Source organism: Miscanthus floridulus, chromosome 18 (assembly GCF_019320115.1).
Source record: "Miscanthus floridulus cultivar M001 chromosome 18, ASM1932011v1, whole genome shotgun sequence".
Lineage (NCBI taxonomy): Eukaryota > Viridiplantae > Streptophyta > Magnoliopsida > Poales > Poaceae > Miscanthus > Miscanthus floridulus.
This window is the reverse complement of record NC_089597.1, coordinates 23,133,025-23,140,626: the sequence shown is the minus strand read 5'-3', so window position 1 is coordinate 23,140,626 and position 7,602 is coordinate 23,133,025. Positions and strand designations below refer to the sequence as shown.

General features: G+C 46.9%; 1 pseudogene; it reads right to left on the bottom strand.

Moving 5' to 3' along the window:
• Positions 1-1,681: 1,681 nt before the first annotated feature.
• Positions 1,682-5,111, bottom strand: LOC136523477 (uncharacterized; annotated as a pseudogene).
• Between the last annotated feature and the right edge of the window lie 2,491 nt (positions 5,112-7,602).

Here is a 7,602-nt window from a genome sequence, read left to right as displayed (position 1 = left end):
TATCTAATGATTTCCTGCCATAAACCATTCTCCCTCTCTAATTTCCACCACCACTTATGCAACAAGCTACTATTAATTTTCCTCAAGTTTTTACCTTTCTTTTTGCTTTTACAAATCTTTTCCCACCTGATCAGATGATACTTCTTTATAGGACCACCACCTTGCCAAAAGACTCAGAATATTTTTTTCTTTTCCTTTTACCATTAGCACATTTATGAAAATAGTCAGTGTTGTTATCACCATTGAGAAGCCATGTCTCATGACTCCTCTCATATACCAATACATTTCTCATTATAAAAAATAAAAAAAATAGTCAATGTTAATACATATTGGACCCGTTGACCATCCCTTCTAGTCACTATGAGTTACGTGATAGTATTGGGAAAAGAATTAAACTATCGGACATTTAGTACAAAAGCTGACCGATCAACAACTTAACTAGCCATCAGCTATAGTTCATGAATAGCCTGGTAATTGTATAACTGTTGGCTATCATGTTCATTTGCCTTGTGTCACATTAAGACGGTTGGAAATACTTTGCCCCATCATCTATCTGATGCAGTGCCTGACTGGTCAACATCTAACCGTCGGCTATACTTCGTACCGTAGGCTATTTCATACAAAGGGCAACGGGTTGACTTGTAACTATCGGTGATACATTAACCGTTGGCCATTTATATTATCCCTAGCTACCCGTTGGCCATTGCGTTTCCCTGTTGGCATAAGTTGCATTTCTAGTAGTGTCAGTTCATCCGCCGTTCCCTTCCCATGATCAAATTCCTTCAGTGCCATTGAAAGCTACAAGAATCCGTTATGTGCCATCTAAAAATATAGTTTCCCTTCAATGCAATCCATCATCCCTTTGTGCCATTATAATTACATGACAGTAAAATTGCTTTGTTAGTTGGTATTAAACAATAACTCTACCCTTAGATTTTGTAGTCCCTTGTGTGCCATTACAGTTACACAACAGTTGTTAGTTGGTATTGAAAAAATAACTCTACCCCTTACAATTTTTAGTTCCTTTTGCGCCATTGAACTAAGTTAAGCACATCAATATCCTTATGATATACGAATGCCCTTCTTCAATAAACAGGAGCAGAAATCCCAGCTATCATGCAGGGAGCTTTCGAACAGCGCATAGGCACCAATGTGGCTGAACCTTCCCACGACCATGCAGATAAAGAGTGGGTAGCACTTTATGTGTGGCCCATATACAGATTTATGTTGAGAAGAAGGACGATGAGGGCCATAGATGCCATTGAAGCTTACAGCATTGCAATCGAAGAATTGCGCTGGCACCTTACTTGATGGACGACGGAGGTAGAGAATGAATCCATAAGTACAAACAGAAACATATATAAAGAGAATCAATAAACTTGAATTGTGATGTTTGGTCACGACTTTAGAGTGACCAAATGTCACAATAAGTTTCAGAGAAACATAAAGAATTACATACAAAGAGGAGGAAACAAATAATTAATTCGAAATCTTAACACACACATAATGGATTCTCCTTATGCAGAAGAGCTGAAGGAAAACAAAAGATCATGTCACGAGTCACGACTTTTATTTAGGTAGTAGAGTAGTGACTATTGTTTGAAAAAAAATAATGTGGACTGGTAATTCGTATATAAAATCATGTCATATCAGACATTGATCCGACAACAATGGACCACCCTTATGTCTTTGGAGTAGTCTGTGTCTGACTGGGTGAGGCTTCTTGTTTCAAGAAATAGGCTTTTCTTATAATGGAGATGAAGCAGAAGAGAAGCACAACAAGGACCTCAATGGGGAAGAGCATGATGACCTTCCAGGATCTGCGAGACTCCCGAGAACTGCCTGCGGCGTAGGCTACCAGGAGGGCGAGCACGTCCAGCACAATGGCTGTGTGCACCCGCCGAAGACGCGTGATGATGTTGTCCGCCGCCGGCAGCATCATCCGTGAAAGTATCAAGGCGATGACGATGATGGAAGCCACGAAGGAAGCAGAGTTGCTGTAGAAGAAAACATTGTACCGCCGCTTGTTGATGTCGTAGAGGACTGGGTTGCCAGCAGAGTGCCCATCGCCGTCCTCCCTCCACATGCCACCAGGTGGTTTTAGGCCCGTCAGGTAGGTGATGCTTGCAGCCAGTATGCCTACCAGCATCAGGTAGTAAGCCATGTGATCAGCATCCTTGTTTGAGGAGGGCTCATCTTGTTTTATTTTAGCTTTATCTTCCACGCCGTCCTTGTCTTTATTAACCAGCTTGTTTGAGGAGTCCACATCTTGATTTTTATCTTGTCTTTCCACGTCGTCGTCCTTGTCTTTATCCTTGTTTGATGACTGCTGGTCCTTTTTATCCTTGTTTGAGCGCTCCTGTTTTTTCCGGTGCTGAACATAGCGAAGGATTGCCAACAAGATTACAATGCCAAAACCTGCAGCAACCAACACTAGGAATACGACGGAGGTTCGTCGATGCAGGGAGCTTCCAGCAGCGTAGGCACCGATGAGGCCGAACATGCCGGCCACCATGCATACATACAGCGCATAGCACCGTATGCCCGGCTTATACATATTCTTGTTCAGGAGGAGGATGATGAGCGCCACGGATGCCATGAAGCTCGCCGCGTTGCAGTAGAAGAAGGCCTTGTAACGGCGAGGATACTTGTCCTGGAGGACCGGGAAGCCCGCACGGTGGTGCCCAAACTTGTCATCATCCTCCCACAGGCCACCCGGCGGGGTCAAGCCGGCCTGGTAGGCGAGCGTCGCAGCCAAGACCGCAAGAAGCATCAGCAGCTCGCGCTTCCTCTCCAGCTCATCTTCATTGTTTCTCTCGTTGTCTAGCGTGAAGAAGACGATGTGGATCACCACGTAGATGAGGACGGCACCGGCAATGCCCACAGTGTAGATGGTCGTGCTGGTGTCCCTGCAGCTAGCTCCCGGCGGCGTACGCACCTATGAGGCCAAAGAAATCCAGTATCAAGGCCGCCAGCAGCGCGTGGCCACTCCTCACTAGACTTGTTTTCTGCAACATCACCACGATGACGAGGGATGCTACGAACGCCACCGAGTTGAAATAGAAGAAGACCTTGTACCGCGCAGGGTGCGTTGTTAGGAGAATGGGGTCTCCCACACTGTGGCCCTCCGCGCTGTTTGCCCAGACGCCACCAGGTGGATCTAGTCCTGCTAGGTAAGCGATGGTTGCAGCAAGAGTGGCAAGCAACTGAATATATTCATGAAGCTTTCCATAGGTATCGTTGCCTGGTGTTTTATCCTTGGCATTTTCATCCTCGCCATTCCAAATTCTATGGACATCACAACAAAAAAATTAGATTCAAGACGTAAAATTATATATGAAGGTAGTAGGAAACGAATTCGATCGATGCAAAACCATATTAAGAACGAACTTCAAAATTAGCATGGTTAGTGTAACGCGACGCATAACTTGAAGGTGGATCAGAGTCTGTTGACTAGAACTTTTGTGACTAGTGCACATTAAAGATATATAGCTATATATACGCGTTATATATATGCATGATCGATGCCTTGAATAAGACCCCTTCAAACTTTTGGAACTTTGGCCATCAATATATTTCAAAATATCTCTTGGAAACATAAAAACTACACAAATGGATTTGTACTGAAAAAATCATTTGATAATAACTCATGGATTTATTAAATATTATGACTGCATTTTAGTAGAAAATATAGCGGTAAAAAGTTGACACCTGGAAGACGTGTTTATGAGCAGATGAATATTATATGCTTCATAAAACAAGAGAAGTGCACTAGAACAAAATCTAATGGATGGATGTGGGCGAGCACATATGTGCCATTCATAGCTAGGTCGTTATTACTTTGTACATTTATTATTCAGCAAAACATATACATCTATATATTTTCTTCAGAATCCTTTAAAAACGTAAAGACCATTTTTTTTTATCTCAAGCATAAAAAAATGTATATAGTTTTGAATATGATGAATGCATCAAGGAAACTCAAATATACCTCATGAACTTGGAATCATTGAGCCTGTTGATGAGTGGCCCACAAAGTGTGGAGATTATGTACTGAAGAGCAGGCACCACGGACATGCAGGCAACAACTAGGGCAACTAGGGCGACGACATAGCCGGTGTGCTTGCCGTCCCTGCAGCTCCCGGCGGCGTAGGCGCCCCCAAGGCCCAAGAGCGACGTGATGATGAGCCCATACAGACTAACAACCCCTGGTGTCAGTTTGACCTCGAGATTGAACTTCTCATAGTCCACAATGAGCATGATGGCGAGAAGGGACGTGACGAAGGCGGTGGTGTTGCAGAAGAAGAAAGCCTTGTAGCGGTTGGGGTGGAGGCGCTGCAGCACCGGGTCGCCGGCGGTGTGGTGGCCCTCCTCCGTGCTCCGCCAGAAGCCACCGGGCGGGTTCAGCCCCGCCACATACGCGATGGTCGCCGCGAAGATGGCGAGCACCAACAGCATCTCGTGCTTCTCTGTGGGCTTTCTGCTGTCGTCTCCTTCGTTGGTGGTGTTGGAGGAATGGAGGGAGTTGCATTGTTTTGAATGTCCCTGGTAAGATTTTGTGCTTGGTGGGAGTTGCCCGCCCCAGACCTGGATCTAAACAGCATCTTTTTCAGTCGTGATAGATGATGGTGGTTGTTTAAGTAGCAGGCAAAGGAGACGGCGGCGTAGACGCCGACGCCGGACACCAGCACGGAGGCGCAGATGGTGGTGAACTTGTCGTGGCTGATCCCAGCGGCGTAGGCCCCCATGAGGCCGAGTCCGTCGACCAGCATCACCGTCCACATGAGGAGCAGGTACTCCTGGCTCCCTTCTTTCTGTAGGACGAGGAGGAGGAGGCCGAGGAGAAGCGACGCGGCGAAAGAGATGGCGTTGAAGCAGTAGAAGACGATGTAGCGCCTGAAGTTGGTCTCCCGGAGGATGGAGTCGCCGGCCAGCTGCCCTTCCCGCGTGTCCTCCAGCCAGGAACCCCCGGGGAGATTGAGCCCCGCCCCGTAGGTCACCGTCGCCACCAGGGTCGCCAGCAGCAGCAGGTACTTCTTCAGCAGGTACTCCGTCGATGTGAGATGAGCATTACTGTTGTTGCTAGCTGTTCCCGGGCTGGCGTCGGCCATTCTAGTGCTGGTGGGTGCTTGCATTGGAGCGTCGTGAAGCTCTGAGCATGCAGTGGAGCTGGCTGGTGACACCCTTGGGGCTCAGCTCTACGAATTTATATATAGAGCTCACGGAGCTGGCTATCATCTTTCTTTGTGTGTGGATGTCTGCGTGTGTTCCAATACTGGCATTACTTTATCAGATCATCCTGTTTTTGGACTTTATATATTCCCTTGTCATTCCAGGATGGACTCTGAGAGAATGTTTTATGCCCTTTGCATCCGGTAATCTCCCTCATGCAAGTGACCAGTGGCAGCACGTTTGGTTTCGGTCCCTCATGTCTCGTGCACACTTTTGTTTCCAGCAAAGCCTAATAAATAAACAAATATTATAAAGAGAAGAGTACGTGTACGTGTCATTCTGTATGGCCATATATCCTGCATCCATCCAGACAAATGGTTCAACTATATATAACAAATGCACTTGTGTCGGCACTTGGCAGCATGCATGCATTGCATGGGTCTATAGCCTGAACTCTCGAAGGTATGGAACAGACTTGTGTGCATCTGCTATCCCAAGTCTGTCTACTGTACAACCATGTGTTTTATATAATTTCAACACACGAATTTTTTTGCACCATAAGATTAAGATCCAACAGCCTCTATCCTTCTTCTACCTCTAGACAATCACAAGATCACAGATCCACATATCACAAATTACATATCACATAAAATAATTTTTTTTTATGGAAGAACAAAATTACAGAGGGGTTGATTCCATTGCCTGCCCGTTCGTCATGGTCGTCAGATTCGCGTTCGCGTCGCGTCGGAAAACAACAGGCTGCGTGCGCCAGCGATCCGACGGATCTGACGAACAACAGGCTGCGTTCGCGTCGGACAAATTTCAGTTTCAGCGTAGCAGATCTGACGGATGCAGATACACTGAGGCAATAATCCGGTGGACTAAAATCTATGTATTTTTTAGTGCTAAAACACATATGTATTGTATAGTATTTCTGTTTTCTAAAGGGCTCCACCCCCACCCCAGAAAGAAAAAGCTTCTTCCCTAAACTATATATACGGGCACGCTGTAAGGCGGACGGGCCCAGTGGTCTCTTTAATTTCCAGCCTTGCTTTTGGTATTCCCACGCAACACAACAAATTAAAGACCTCTGATCTACACGGCAGGTTTGGAGAATAAATTAGTGGACCCCAATGCTGTCACTCTATCCCTGTTGGGACGGAATTAGTGCCAATCCCAGCTGTTCCCACTCCTTTTGATGCTCGATATGTGCCTGGCTTCTTATTGTCGGCGTTGCCTCAGCGGATGCGGCCACGACAGCCCTGGCCAGCGCGGACGCAGGCACGGCCAGCGCGACCGGCGGGCGCGGCCCCGGCCGGCGGGCTCACGAGCGCGGCCTCGCCGGGGGCGTGGGCGGGCGCGGCTGGCCGGCGGGGTACGGTGCGGCCGGCGTTGGGGCTCAGCGGGGTCTTCGCGACGGAGGCCGGCGAGCATCTTCGCGATTGGGGCAGCGAGAAAGAAAGAAAAGAATGTACCGGTTCGAAGCCAAATTAATGTAACAAGTGGTGGGTAATTTTTTCCAATTCCACTAAACATGGATTTGGTGTGGTGAATCTGGGGCCAGATCCACTGTTTCGGTGAATCAAATTCACGGCGAAGCTGGAAGTGTTTGGCTAGAGAAATTGAATCGAGATCTGTCTTTGGTGGATTTCGAGCTGACGGAGCTGTGCTATAGAGGCCCCGTACGACCCTGCTTTTTCACGTGTTCACAATTATCTTTACTGCACTTTAGCAGCTCTTGACCAACTTTTTCCTACCAAGGATGTGCGAGCAACTGGACTAAACTTTCTACCAAGGATACCCGTGCATTAACCGCATCCAAAAAAATTCTCTGGGATATGCACAACCTTTTGACAGTTTGGATGTCCGTCCATTTGACAGGTCTCCTTTAGGGATCTGTCGCAATATTGAATTCGGAGTTTCTTGAGGGATGGAGGTAATCTTGGTAATGACCAGACATTTTTGCAGAAGAAGATGATCAATTCCTCCAGCGATGTTAAGAGCTCCATGTCTTCAGGGAAGGAGTTCCACTGGCAGTGTGAGAGCTCAAGCTCACGCAAATTAACAAGGAACTGACTAATCATGAAGTGCGCATTTGAGGCTTCCCAACATTCTAGTTTAAGTTTCTTCAGGTGGAAGCAGAAAAGAAGCAACGGGAGGAGATGGAGGCGAGGGTGGAGCGGTTAGAGGCCGAGCGGCAGAGGATGGACGAAGAAAGTCGGTTGAGGATGGACCAAATGTTCCAATACATGCAGAATTTTGCATCGAGTATGGGTCAACCTTTGCCACCGCCACCGATGCTATTCCCTTCACCTCAGCCACCCACAACTACTCCTGTGAGTCACTTGACACCTTGATATCTCCCATAAAATATTTGACATACTTTTAGGAATGTGTTAAATAAGCTGTCCAAAGTGTCAACAAGCTCCT